General features: G+C 39.2%; 1 pseudogene across 1 annotated transcript in view; it reads left to right on the top strand.

The window, feature by feature from the left end:
- Nucleotides 1-15804, top strand: part of LOC147828799 (zinc finger protein neuro-d4 pseudogene) — a 40963-nt pseudogene extending 25159 nt beyond the window's left edge. Inside the window, exon 1 of the transcript XR_015450115.1 lies at nucleotides 1-15804. This exon is cut by the window's left edge and continues 25159 nt beyond it. The product of XR_015450115.1 is annotated as a zinc finger protein neuro-d4 pseudogene (transcript).

Here is a 15804-nt window from a genome sequence, read left to right as displayed (position 1 = left end):
AGAAATATATTCTTCCTTCTCAGGGAAACTCTGAAATTCAAACCTCTGGCAACCTGGGTCCTAGTTGCTGGGACTCAGACAGCCTGACCCCATGAGACCTGATGTCTCTGCCAGGAGTTGATTCCCAAGCATGTTATGATGGCATCACAGGGAAACCTATCCAGGCCACTCCAGTGGTCAATTCAGCTAAAGAAACCTAATCTAACCTATATACTCACAGAAAACAGGATTACATTAAGAAAGAAGCCTGACAGAGTTTAAAGCTCACTTCTGACAAGTTATTGGCTATAAGGTTAGTGGTGCCATGCCAGTCCCCATGCAATACATCATTTTTACCAGTAGTCAAGCTATAAAAAGAATATCACCTAGTGCAAGATCTTAGAGCCATGCATGAGGCAGTGGTACCTATTCACACATTAGTAGCAGACCCATACATGCTTTTCACTTAGATCCCAGGAGACATTAAATGGTTCTCCATCTTTGATCTCAAAGATGTCTTCTTTGCTATCACTGTGGATTCTAACTAAATATTTGTTTGCCTTTGAGTGTAAAGATTCCCAAACAGGTCTCTAAGCTGCGACCAGCCAGGAGAGACAAGCACCTTAAATCTCCGCGGCCCTTCTGGGCCACGCCCACGGCACGGTGAGATGCACTTACCTGCTCCTGCGCCTCCAACGCCCAGTCCTACCCCACCCCCACCCACCCCCGCGCGCCTTCTACATTCTGGCTTTTCTGCTACCTGATCCCACACTACAGAGGCACAGGAGATTATAAAGACCCTTGTCCTGAGCACCACAAGATAGAGCAGAAGTTAGTAACAGAAAGAGGGCTTCTCAGGCTCCTCGATGAAAACTGAAGCTCAGCAGAAAAGTAAAGAGAATCTCTACAATAAAGGCCCATCAGAACACTGTATTTGATGTGCTGCTGGCTTGCTGAGACTCATTGACTCATATATGCACAGGGATTCCTACATTGCCTACTGTGACAGCAGAGACATACCCTGAAGGAGGCTCGTAATTTCTATTGCTATTTGCAAAAAAGAAAATAAAATTTTTTTCTCTCATTTTTAATTCTTAATTTCTACTTTTTTTCTACCCTTCAAAGTTTTACTTTTCTTTCTTTTCTTTCTTTTATCTTTTCTTTTTCTCTCTCGCTCTCACTCATTCTCTCACTATCCCACATTGCTCATCTCCCCATTTGTTCCTTTCTGCACTGAATTCGGATTTCTCCTTTATTGTTTTTTTTCTTCTCTTTTTCCTTCTCTTGATTATCATTAGGGTTATAGGAAAGTAAATTCAGTATCTAGCCTCCCTGTTGCTGTTAGATGATTCTATTCACATCTTTGTTCTTTCATTCTGCCTTTTTCTCTTGCCTTTAACAATTTCTTAGAGTTTGTGTGATCTTTCTGTGTCTTCTGGCCTCACTGTTAATCTTACCTGTTCTTTCTACCTGTCCCTCACTCCCCACACCCCGAACAGGAAAGATACTATATTGAAGAGTTTATTCATTATAAACTTATGTTGGGTTGGTCCTCAGTTTTAATTTAACTCACATAGTTAAAAGTGATAGATTAATAACTACCACAAATTGTCATTTTCTAAGCTGTGCTTGATGCGATGGTATTGCTGACTATGTTATTTGGGCTAACATGTTGTGATTGATCTAATTAGTTTTCCTTCCTGGTATAAGAAAAATAAAATAGCTTCAGAGTCATTAGAGTCTCAAAACCCAAACACAAGCTATGTCTGGAAGACACCTCTGAAAAGCAATCATTCCACAAGGGTTTCAAACACGAGCAACAAAGATACCTACATTAAGCAATTTTGAAATATCAACCCAGGAATTAAACCAAGGACAGTAACAAAAACAAAAATGAAAAGACACTAAAGCAAGTCACAAAAGCAGGCCTTCATGACACAAAAAGGAAATTCTGCGGGAAATGGGGTGGAAAAGTCCACCTCATTGATAACCAACCACTTGGACACCCTGAACTGAGGGCACAGGAAGTAACAAAGCAGATGCATGAGGCTCTAGAAAATTTCAAAACAGAAATAATCGGGCCAGGGATTTAGCTCAGTAGTTTCGCCGCCTGCTGCGCAAGAAAGCAAGGACCTGAGTTCCATCCCCGGTACCAAAAAAAACAAAAAAACAAAAAAAAACAGAAATAATCTCCCAGATAAATACAGACATGGTGAGCAGAGTGAAAGACATGATTAGAAGCTCTAGAGCAGAAACAGATAAGAAAATAGATGAGATCAGAAACATGCTGGAAGCCATGAATGCCAAGCATAAGAAAGAAATGGAAAACATGACCACCCAACATAAGAAAGAAATGGAATCCATGAAACAGATTCAAACAGATATTCAGGAGATTAAAAACTCCATTGAAAGCATGCAGAACAGAATAAGAGAATCTGAAGACAGAATATCAGATATAGAAGACAGTATTGTGGTTAAGGACCATGAAAACAGAGATTTCTTAAAGATAGTAAGGGACCATGAGAAATCAATCCAACAACTGCTAGATGATGCAAAGAAGAATAACATAAGACTCATAGGAGTCAACGAAAAAACAGGAGAAACTACAATTGAATAAAAAACTTTTCACAGAATAGTAGAAAACTTCCCAGACAGAGGTAGAGAATTGGACATACAGATAAGTGAAGCATATAGAACGCCATCCAGCCATGACCAAAAATATCTACACCTAGACATATAATAGTCAAGATCCCGGAAACCCAATAGAAGAACAAAATTCTACAGGCAGTTAGAGAAAAGAAACAAATCACCTACAAAGGAAAGCCATTAAGAATCATGGCAGATTTCAAAACACAAACCCTCCAATCAAGTAGAGCTTGGAGTGAAGTATTTCAAGCCCTAAAAGAAAATAACTTCCAACCTAGACTGTTGTATCTGGCAAAATTATCTTTCAAAATCAATGGGGAAATTAGATACTTCCATGAAAAAGAACACCTGAGAAATTTCGTGAACACCAAACCAGCACTGCAAACAATTTTTACGCAATATCCTAGAAAAAAAAATGAAGGTCACAACTCCATGAGGCCCACCAGAGAAAAGACACCATGCAAGGTAAGACACTAAAGTGAAAGGAGGGAAAATAAGAAATAAAAGAGCCAACAAGAGTAAAACAACATGACAAGGATGAGTCAATATCTGTCAATTATAAATATCAATGTTACTGGCCTCAATTCACCAATGAAAAGAAACAGACTGACAGAATGAATTAAGAAGCAAAACCCAGCAATATGCTGTATAAAAGAAACAAACCCAACTGAAAAGGAAATCCATAGACTGAAAGTAAAAGGAAGGAAAACAGTTCTCCATGTGACAGGAACCTAGAAAAAAGCAGGCACAGCAATCTTATTTGCAGACAAAGTAGATTTCAAACCAAAACTAATTAAGAGAGACAAAGATGGTCACTACATCCTTGTGAAGGGAACAATCCAAGAGGAAGAGATGACAATCCTAAATATATATGCACCAAATACCAATGCCCCCAACTATACAAAACAAATATTAATGGACATGAAAAACCAAATAAGCACTAATACAATTGCAGTGGGGGACCTCAACACCCCTCTATCACAAATAGACAGATCAAATAGAAATAAAATTAACAATGAAATTCTAGAACTGAACGAAGCTATTGAACAAATGGACTTAATAGATGTTTACAGAGTGTACCACCCCACAAAATCAGAATACACATTCTTTTCAGCTGCACATGGGTCATTCTCAAAAATAGATCACATGCTAGTTCATAGGATATATCTAAGTAAATGTAAAAGAATCGAAGTTATCCCCTGTATATTATCAGACCATAGTGCAATACAATTGGAGATCAATAACATAAGAAACCGCAAAACTCCCACAAACACATGGAAATTGAACAACACCCTCCTGAGCAAACAATGGGTGACAGAGTAAATTAAATAAGAAATTAGACAGTTTCTACAAGTAAATGATAATGCAAGTACAACATACAGGAACCTGTGGGACACAATGAAAGCAGTTCTACACAGGGAAATACATAGCAATGAATGCCCATATTAGGACAACAGAGAGAACTCAGTTAAATAACCTAATGCAGAACATCAAGCTCCTAGAAAAAGAAGAGCATAACAAACCCAAAGCTTGTACAAGGAAGGAAATTATAAAGATCTGAGCAGAAATCAATGCAATGGAAACTAAGAGAATGATACAAAAAAATCAATGAATCAAAGAGTTGGTTTTTTGAAAAAATAAATAAAATCAATAAACCTTTAGCCAACCTTATCAAAAAAAGGAAAGAAAAGGCTCAAATCAATGCAATGAAGAATGGAAAAGGTGAAGCCACAACAAATCCAGCAGAAATCCAGAGGATCATCAGTACCTACTTGAGAAGCTGTACTCTAATAAAATGGAAAACACAGAAGAAATGGACAGATTCCTAGATGCATACAAATCGATAAAAATTAAATGAAGAAGATATAGAAATTCTAAACACCCCAATAAAAATGAGTGAAATTGAAAATGTAATAAAAAACTTACCAAGAAAGAAAACCCCAGGTCCTGATGGCTTCACTGCTGAATTCTACAAGTCATTTAAAGAAGAACTATCTCCATTACTCTTTAAACTCCTCAAGGAAATTGAAAGGGAAGCAAGGCTTCCAAATTCATTCCTGGAAGCAAGTGTTACTTTGATTTCAAAATCAGGAAAAGACCCAACCCAAAAAGAGAACTACAGACCAATCTCCTAATGAACATAGATGCAAAAATCCTTAGCAAGATACTGGCAAACACAATACAGAGGGTCATCAAGAAGATCGTACATCCTGCCCAAGTCGGATTTATCCCAGGGATGCAAGGATGGTTCAACATCCGTAAATCAATAAATGTAATACACTATATTAACAGAGTCAAGGAAAAAACCACATGATCATCTCAATAGATGCAGAAAAAGCATTTGACAAAATCCAACACCTGTTCATGATAAAAATGCTACCGAAAATTGGAGTAGAAGGCCTTTATCTCAACCTGATTAATGCTGTCTATGAAAAACCAACAGACAACATCATACTAAATGGTCAAAAACTTAAAACTTTCACGCTAAAATCAGCAACAAGACAAGCATCCCCACTATCACCACTCCTGTTCAATATCATTCTGGAAAGAGTAGCCATAGCAATTAGAAAAGAGAAAGAAATAAAAGGAATAAAGATAGGAAAGGAAGAAGTGAAACTGTCATTATTTGCTGATGATATGATGCTTTACATAGAAGACCCAAAAGCTCAGTCAAAAGTCTTCTAGACCTAATAGACAGGTTCAGTAGAGTAGCTGGATACAAAGTCAACACTCAAAAAACAATAGCCTTCTTATGCACAAATAGCAGACCCATTGAGAGAGAAATTCGGGAAATAACTCCTTTTACAATAGCATCTAAAAAAATGAAATATCTAGGAATCAACCTAACAAAGGAAGCAAAAGACCTCTACACTGAAAACTACAGCACTCTGAAGAAGGAGACTGAAGAGGATATAAGAAAAAAAATCCCTTGTTCCTGGGTAGAAAGAACCAATATAGTGAAAATGGCCATACTTCCAAAACTACTATATAGATTCAATGCAATGCAACTGAAATTCCAATAATATACTTCACAGAACTAGAGAAAACAATCCAAAAATTCATTTGGAAGCAGAATAAACCTAGAATAGCAAAAGCAATTCTAGGCAACAGAGACATGGCTGGGGGTATCACAATCCCCAACTTGAAGCTATACTACAAAGCTACTGTGATAAAAACAGCACGGTCCTGGCAAAGAAGCAGACCCAAAGATCAGTGGAATAGATTAGAAGATACAGAAGCAACTCCAGATGTACTCACCCACCTCATCTTTGACAAAGGAGCCAACCACCCTCATTGGAGGAAAGATAGACTATTTAATCAATGGTGTTAGAAAAGCTGGATTTCAACCTGTCAGAGATTAAAACTAGACCCATACCTATCACCATGCACTAAACCAAGATTGAAGTGGATTAAAGATCTAAATATTAAGTCAGAAACACTAAACTTGCTGGAAGATAAGTTAGGTACAACTCTTGATGACATTGGCATAGGAAAAGACTTTATGAACAAATCTTCAGTAGCATGGGAGCTAGCACAAAGAATCAACAACTGGGATCTCATCATATTAAAAAGCTTCTGCACTGCAAGAGAAACTACCAACAGAGCTAAGAGACAACCTACAATGTGGGAAGAAATATTTGGCAGCTGTAGCGCAAAGGTCTACTATTGAGAATATATAAAGAGCTAAAAAAAATCAGACCCCCCAAATTCAAAGGCCCAATTCAAAAATGGGCATCTGAAATGAATACACATTTCTCAGACAAAGAAGTAAAACCAGCAAATAAATATATGAAAAAATGTTCAACATCACTGGTCATTTGAGAGATACAGATGAAAACAACACTGAGATTCCACCTCACCCCACAAAGAATGGCTGCTATCAAGAAATCAACCAATAACAAATGCTGGCGGGGGTGTGGAGAGAGAGGAACCCTTCTCCATTGTTGGTGGGAATGTAGATTGGTGCAACCACTGTGGAAATCAGTATGGAGATACCTCAAAGAACTAGGACTACAGGTCCCATTTGACCCAGCTATTCCCCTACTGGGAATCTTCCCCAAAGAATTAAAAGAATCATACCACAGTGATATATGTGCACCTATGTTTATAGTGGCACAGTTTGTAATTGCTAAAGCTTGGAAACAGCCCAAATGCCCATCGACTGGAAACTGGATAAAGAAGATGTGTTTTTTTTATAAAATGGAGTACCAGTCAGCCACAAAGAATGAGAAACTAGACACAGTTATAGCTAAATGGATGCATATTGAGGCCATACTCTTAAGTGAAATAAATAGGACACACATGTGTAAATACTGAATAGTTTCTCTAGTGTGAGAAATTGAAAGTGTAAATAAGGATGAAAATAATTAAAATGAATAATTGATAATTTGAAATAAGAAAAGGTCCAAGGGTTTGGGGATGGTGGGAGGGGAAGGGGAAAGTGAAGAAGGGAAAGGAAAAACTATGAAAAGAAAAATGGAACCAAACTCTGTGTAAATAGGGAAGAGTGGAGGGAGGGGGAGAAAGGTGCAAAGGTAATGGGAGAAAAAATAAGAACTAAGATACATTATGTTCTGGTACAAACACCCAATGATAAATATAAATGTATTTTATACCTAAAATGTACCAATAAATATATATGTAAGTAAAAAAATAAAAATAAAAAAAAGTTTCCCAAACATGACTTCACGAATAGTGTACTTGGACTATCCTGCCTGAGGGTTTTAGAGTTAGCCCCTACTTGTTTACACAGACTTTAGCACAAGACTTGTGAGATTTAAATTTCAAAATAGAAGTCCTTATTTATACACCCCCTAAGGAGTTATCAGATAAAAACATCATTAAGACTCAATTTTTTAGAAAAAGGTGGTTACAAGTTGTTCCTCAAAGAGGCCCATATTTCTCAACAAAAGATGATGTATTTGGGATATGATCTCCAGGACAAAGACAGTTGTTCCCAAGAATGAACATAATTTGCCACTTTGGTTGCCCAGAGTCTAAACAGCACCTGAGGGATTTCTTGGGAAACGCAGGATTCTGATGAATATGGATATCTCATTTTGGAGTAATAGCCAAACCCCCTAGATGGGGAAACCTAAGGGCCAAAAATGGAACCCTTAAAAGGGACAGTAGTAAATCAAGAGGATCTTAAAAATCTTAAAATGGGCCCTGATGCAGACCCCAGCATTAGGAATCCTAGACCAGCTAACCTTTATTCTCTCTTCATGGCAGAGAAACAGATAGTAGCTATGGGAGTACAATTGACCAGTTGCCTACTTTTCTAAGTGACTAGATGGGCTAACATTAGGCTGGCTTAGCTGCCAGTGAGCAATAAGCCATTATGGCCCTCTTAGTCCAGGAAACTTCTAAGATAACCATGGGAGCAAATCTCTTAGTTCTAACCCCACCTCAGGTTAAGGCTCTGTTAGAACTCAAGGAATATTTGTGGATGCGTGGAGAAAGGCTCACTAAATATAAAGCAATTCTTATTGAAAACCCAGATGTTTTTCTTCAGTCTTGCACCAATTTATACCAAGCCACCTTTCTAAAAATTAATGAACAGATAAAATATAATTGTGAAAAAAACATCCCCCAGAATTATCCTAGCCACACTGATCTGAGGAACCAACTGTTGACAGAGATGGCTAACACATGGTTCACTGATGGCAGTGGTTTCATAAAGAATGGTGTTAGGAATTCAGGTTATGATGTAGTCACCCAAACCAGGTCATTGAAGCCAGAGGACTTCCCCTTGGGACTTCAGCTCAAATGGCAGAACATGTTTTCCTTACTTGTGCTCTACAACTTGTCCAGGGCAAGAAGGCCAACATATATACTGACTATAAGTGTGCTTTTCTGCTCCTAAATGCAATACAGCCATCTGGAAAGAAAGAGGACTTTTGACTAGTCACCAATCTCCAATAAATCATGGACCAGAGATCCTTAGCCTCCTCAAGAAAGTAGAGCTCTCAAGTGAGGTAGCAAGTTTTCCATTGCTGGGGATATAAAGTTTCCTTGGACCCTGTCTTCCAGGGCAATTCCTAGGCAGATTCCACTGCCAAACAGGCTGGTCTCTAATATAATTTTGGCCCATCAATACCTCTGACCATGGTTCCATTCCAGGATATTGACTCAGAGCCAGGACTTTCCACAGAAGAACTTTAAACCATTGATAATGAAGGAGGAGTTCAAAAGGGCCCCAAGCTGTTCTTGTCACAGTGAGTACAGTGGAAATTAAGTCTCTGCATGATGCTTTCCACTGAGGGTGAGAAACAACCACAACTCTGGCATGTAAGCACTTTATAGGGCTTGGAGACCATAAAATTTTATCTCAGGTGTGTAAGACATATTCTGTCTATGCCCTCTATAATTCACAGACTCATCCATATGTTGAGTAAATTGGTACAAAGATGTGTGTCCTCTCCTGAAAAAACATTGCCAAATAGACTTCACCCACATGCCTACATGTAAGGAGTACACACACCCCTGGTGCTTATTGACACCTTTACTGGGTGAATAGAGGCTTTCCCTACAAGGTCAGAATGGGCCTTGGAGGTGGTAAAAGTCCTCCTCAAAGAAGTGATCCCTAGGTTTGAACTACCTAGATCTATCCAGAGCAATAATGGGCCCTCTTTCACATCCCAAATTACCCAGGGATTTGCCAAAGCACTTGGAATCAAGTACCATCTCCACATTGCGTGGAGACACCAGTCATCAGGAGAAATTGAGAGAGCCAATGAAATTCTCAAGCAAACCTTAGCCAAGCTGTGTCAAAAAGAAAATAAAGACACCTCAAGTAGTTAGATCTCCTTCCAATTTCCTTAATGAGGCTTTGGGTGGCCTCCAAATTCAAACTTCATCTCAGCACATTTGAGATGTTTATAGAGACCCTTTTTGGCATTTGACTTACTTCCAGACACTGAAACTTCCCAGATTTTTCAACATGTGATCCATCTGGGAACTTTCCAACAGGGAGAAAAATGGAATTGAGATTCTTCCACTCCCAGGGACTAAAAATAATTGCCTACCTAACATCTTCCCTGCTGATCAGGTTGTAATCAAGATCTGGAAAGCATGTGGACCCCAGTACCAGCTCACAGTCAAATGGAGCAGCCCTTACTCAACCCTTCTAACCACTCCTGCCATGAAGGCACAGAGACTAGACAATTGGATTCACCTCTTTAGGGTAAAATCCAAGCCACCTGAAACACAAGAAAATGAAGAGATGGGACTACAAACCTCATACAGTGAACCAGTGGAAGACCTCAATCTTCCTTCAGAAAAGAAAATACTAACCAATCTTGTTGAGTCAGATAAGTAAAACATTGTGTTCCAAGTTAATTGCGTGGCTAATCTTGCTACTCTCTTCTTTACTACACTTGAGGTTGCTGCCCAAAGTTATAACATGACTTATTTGTGTGTGTGTGTGTTTCTTTTGGGATCCTCCTAGATGATTCCTAAACTGCCACTAATAGAGATAATAAGCAGTGATTATTCACATAAAACCTGAAGACTAATTGCTTCTTTCTCTTAAAATCAACAGGTATCTAAGAACTTGACAGGTAGCCTAGATATACTTGCCTAGTATATTGACATCCTTCAAAGTCAAATAGACTCACTAGCAGTGTTGGCCATACACCATCTTAGGGGATTAGGTTTCCTAACCACTGAAGCACAGGGTCTATGTTTGTCTATAAAAGAAGAATGTAGTTCTTATGTCAATTGGTCTAAAATAGTGACAGATACAGGAAAGAAAGTAGTAAACTGTGATTCAAAAATCCACAAAGGGACATCTAAGTCATGAATGCCCTAGTGAAATATCTGGAATTAGAGATTTTGGCCACTGTTTGGTTACATGGGCCTTATTAATTCTTCTTATAACTTTGATATTTAGATCATATATACTGAATCTATTAGTTGAATTTGATGGCCATTAAACTACTGGTGATGGGCCTAGCTCAAGATCAGAATCTGCCTCCACATCCACAGTTCATCAAGAGATCCTAAGAGAAAAAACTCAGGTTACTTGAACTCATAGATCAATGAGTGAAGGCTCCTTAGTCTCTGCCTAGATAGGGCCAATGTCACTATACTCAGCTGGAAGTAGCTACAGAAGATGGAACTTCCTCCTTCAGCACCCCGTAAAGATTTTCAAGGATCTGCACTCTTGAGGAGGAAATAGTATATTTAGAAACAATAGCACTGAGAAAATCACTCCCTTCCATTCACTTGATTTTAAACAGCACCCTAGGGCCATTCCTTTTTCCATTCTCCTAAGAAAGATACAAAATCACACAACAGTAACTCAGATCTCTGATGCTCTAGGTGAGAGCACATGTTTCAATCACTTTCACCCTACTCAAATCTCATTAAGGGTTCATAAATATGTACTACATGTCATGCATGTAATTAGAATCAGAGTGCATTCTGGTACAAGGATCCATGTAGAGAACTTCTGAGATGACACAGCATCCTGTCAATCATTCATGTCAATCATTCAGTGGGAAGCACCTGGGCTTGAGGCAGGAGATTAAGACATGACAGGCTGGCTGAGAAAGTAGGTGTGACCGGCTAATTGCAAAGTTTCAGGACATATCTGCAGAAATGTTGGCAAAGCCCTGCATGTTGACTTTTATGAGAACATGAACAGTATTGTTGGGAAGGACAGCCTAGACTTTATATAAGCGTGAGGAGTGGCTCTCCATACTGTGTTCTTTCAAAGTAGTCCACTCATGCTGTGGAATGTACTCCTTTTCCTACTTTTCCTTGGTTCAAATTCACTCCACAGAACTTGCCTTTTTTCCTACCTTTAAAGAATGTAAAATCTTGCTACCATTTGTACTTGTCTTGACAATTCTTTGTTCAGGACAGGAGAAATTTAGAAACTGCCTCTATGATGAGACTTCAGCACCCCAAAACCAGTAACATATTTGACAGTCAAATATAGCTGGCTTACCAGCCATCAGGTAATTCCCTTTGGTGCACTTTTCTCTCCCTCTCTCTCTCTCTCTCTCTCTCTCTCTCAAATCTACAGTTGATGAGGTTTTCTAGTGTGTCCCACCATTTTGGTGGGGGATAAGAGAAGCACATGGCCTCTGTATTTTTCCCAACTGCTATGAGGCCCATAGGTCCACCTCAAGTATATCTCCCCTTTTCCTTTCTTCTTTTTCCTGTTTTCAGTCCCTCCTTGTGGGTATGAGTTAGTGAAGAGGAGCCACGGAAGCTGTTATTATCTTAGCTACAGAACAGATCCTTCAGGTTCCATGTGTGTGACTTAGAGTGTCGTATGACTTTTTGTCTTTGTGTTTCTGTTCTCCATGATGCTTTGCTCAGCTTCCTCACTATTTTGGAAAAAAATAGTTCTTAGTAACTTCTTCTCTTGCTTGAATAGCTACTTACCCCAGTTTACCCCTTTTGTGGTCACAGTCTCATCTGCACTTTTCTTCTAGATAGCCTTTTATCTCTGGGTATAATTAGTAAGTTGCTTTCTCAGGGGTTTGTTTCATCCAAGTCCACCTTTCCACCATGATTGGCAGCCATTTTGATTCATCATGTGAGTTAGGCATATGAGTCACCAATTTTGGTTTGAAACATGGGTTGGGCATTTTGGTTCATCTTGTGACTTAGCCACATGGATTCAGCCATATTTGTTGGCAATTTTATTTGGTCACATGAGTCATCACATGGTTCTGCTATGTTTGTTTTCCATTTTCCTTTTTTTAAAACTGGCCTTATGGTCCCCAGGAAATCTCATCCTTATAGGGATCATATGGGTCTCCTTCCCTTTTCTGTTTTGAATTAGGTTAGATCCCCTCCATCCTTCTTCTAACATAAATTCAGGTAATTTAGAAACAATACTGATGAACTGAGCAGAAAAAAGGAACAACCAGTAAAGTTCAACTCAAGTGGCTGTGAGTATGCAAAAGTAAAGCCACACTTGTTCTTATAACTCTTTAAGATTTATTTTTAATTTTTTAAAGAGGTTTTTTTAATTTCTACTGCCTTAAACAAGGTACTAAAAACTATGCTTGTCCCAATTTGCAATGCTTTTGTAAGACCGTGGGCCTTACCAAATGCTCCGAGGAGCTGACTGCAACGAAGAACATCTGGGAGGGAACACACCGGACAAGTTGGAAAGTAAAACAGGCCTTTATTAGTCTGGCCAGACGGCACTCCCAAAGCAAAGTAGCTTAGAGAGGCAACTGGCTCAGAGCCTGGGGCTGTTTTTATAGGGGGTTGGGGGGGAGGTTAACATGTAGATTTAAGAGAAAAGAAACAAGGGTTAGTGGTCGACTGTCACGTACTGATGGTCGACACACACACACACACTAATGGTCACGACTGTCACGTACTGATGGTTGGCAGACACATTGATGGACTGTTCTGCAGATAGTGGGTCTGGGAACGTCTGTTCTCTGGATAAACAAGGAGCTGAGTAATTTACTTTTAAAACTCCATGTCTGTTACAAATTTTATCTAGCTTCCCAGAACTAACAAGCTTCTTAATCATTAACTCACATTTAATTGCAGTTGGGGCTACAAGAATTCTAAGATTACAAGGTTTTGCAGTCCCACACTTTAAGTACACCCAAATTGTCCAAGAGAAAACACATCCAATCAAGGCCTGTAAGAAAACTGGACACTGGGCAAGTGATTGCACCAAGCTACTGCCTGGGCCCTGCTATGAGTGTCAGTAGGCTGATATGCCTGACTCATGGCACTGGAGAATTGACTGCCCCAACTCCCAGAAAGGGGCTAGGCCAGGTAAAACCCTCACCTCCAACTCTAATGAAGACTGAAGAGGCCTGGGGCAATTTGCAATATGCTGTCTACAAACATCTCTGTTTCCTGTGAGAAACACTGGGTGACCCTGGATGTTTTAGATAAGCAATTTCAGTTGCCTTGGCTTATGTTTTAACTTCTTTCTCCAGAAAACACTCCTCTAGATCTAAAGCTATAATCAAGTTTTATGCATGCCCTAGTCAGAGCTTTTGAAATTGAATATTTTCATTAAACCAAATGAATTGATCTTTAAACAAATTTTCATGTCACCAAAAGCAAACTATCCTGGTGTCTTAGTTATTTTCTCATTGCTTAGACAAAATATCCACCACTCACAAGCTAAGAGAGGAAAAGTTTATTTAACTTACAATTTATAGAGGTTTCAGTCCATAGTCAGCTGGTTTCAAAGTAGGGTGGCAAGGCAGAGGGGCATCACAGAGGAGATACAACAGTACATGGAATGGAAGGCAGGAGGCAGCAAAAGCAGGAAATAGTGGCAGCAGCTGCAGTGGGAGCAAAAGCACAAGAAGGCTGCCTTTTTTCTATCCCTTTTTTGTTCCATCCAAGGTTAAAGCTTATTGAATAGTGTCACCTACACCCAGGGCAGGGCACCCTTAATCTCAGCATTACACCCTTAATCTCAGCATAACAATTTTAATACCAGCATTAAACCCTTAATCCACATTTACACACCCTAATCCAGCCACCTTTGAAATTCACCACCTATGACTTCATGAGGATTTGTCCATCCAGATACAAGCAATGTATCTAGATACTAGCAATGTATCTATTACCTGGATAATAAAGATGCCCATAAGTGAATCCACTTGTAAGACTATAAAGGGCACTTTACTAATCATGGGGATTTAAAAATTTTAATTTATTAAATTTGTTGGTACATTTTAGATATACATAATGATGACATTGATCATAGAGAATTTGTACCTATACATGATATATCTTGATTCTTCTTTTTCCCCATTCCCTTACCCTCCCTTCAACCCCTTTTCATTCACAAAAGCTTGATTTCCATTTTTTCCTTCTTTTCTCATTTCTTTCTTTTTCCATTCCTTCCTTTCCACCCCCTCACTAGTTCTCCTTCCCATTTGAACATTTTCTATTTAACAATAGGTATCCTACATTTGGATCCTCATTTACACTTTCAGTTTCTCACAACAGAGAAACAATGCAATATTTACACATGTGTTTCCAAATTTTTCACTGAATAGTATGGTTGCAAAGTGCATCAGTTTACATAGAAATATCTCAAGATTATTCTACTTTATGATTCAGTGGTACTCCATTGTTTAAAAAAAAATTTTCATTTTTAATTCATTGCTTGATGGGTGTTTGGGCTGTTTCCAAGATTTAGCTACTACAAACTGTACAGCTATAAACATAGGTATGTATATATCATTGTGGTATGATGTTTTTAATTCTTTTGGGAAGATACTCAGCAGGGAAATAGCTGGGTCAAATGGGACCTGTAATCCTAGTTTTGTGAGGAATCTCCATACTGATTTCCACAGTGGTTGCACCAGTCTGCACTCCCACCAACAACGGAGAAGTGTTCCTTTCACCACAGCTTTACCAGAATTTGATATTGATTGATTTCTTGATAATAACTATTCTTTCTGGAGTGAGATGAAATCCTAGTGTTGTTTAAATTTGCATCTCTTGAATGAGCAGTTATATCGAACATTTTTTCATGTATTTATTTGTCAATTCTACTCCTTCATCTGAGAAGTCTCTATTCATTTCAGATGCCCATTTTTGATTGGGTCTTTAAATTTTGGAGGTATAATTTTTAAAGTTGGAGGCCCTACCGAGGTCGTGAGTTGCATGGAACACGCCGAATCAGCCTGCTGCAGACAGGCAGGTCTGCAGATGCCCTACTGAGATCGCGAGTCACACAGAACATGCCGAATCAGTCCATGCCCTGGCAGCAATCCACTGGACACCCCCCACACACTCCTCTGGCCTCTTCTCTGTACAGCCACCAGGTTCCACACTACAAAGATGCAGAGGACACCGGACCACCAGACCACTGTACTGGGTAAGTTGGAGTCATCTTCACCTCAAATCAGGACCAGAACTATCTTCAGGGGAAGGGCAGCTGGAACCTGCAATACAACTCTGCAGAGTTCAACCCTACAGGAGGACAGAGAGCTCAACTTGGGACTTGCAGCCAGAAATCTGCCTGAATCTCATGGGTCTGTGACTAGCTTGCTGAGACTCATTGACTTATATCGGCACGCTGCTACCCACGTTGTCTACTGTGACAGCAGAGACATACCCTGAAAGAGGCCCTTCATCTTCATTGTTAGTTTTAATTCCCAAAATTAGTATTATTAGTTTTTTTCTCTTTTCTTCTCCTTTGCTCCTCTCATCTTTAAT

Source organism: Heterocephalus glaber, unplaced genomic scaffold (genome assembly GCF_053883595.1).
Source record: "Heterocephalus glaber isolate CG9 unplaced genomic scaffold, H.glaber_assembly_v1.0 deba00000936, whole genome shotgun sequence".
Taxonomy (NCBI): Eukaryota; Metazoa; Chordata; class Mammalia; order Rodentia; family Bathyergidae; genus Heterocephalus; species Heterocephalus glaber.
The sequence above is the reverse complement of the archived record's forward strand: the minus strand, read 5'-3'. Positions and strand labels throughout refer to the sequence as shown.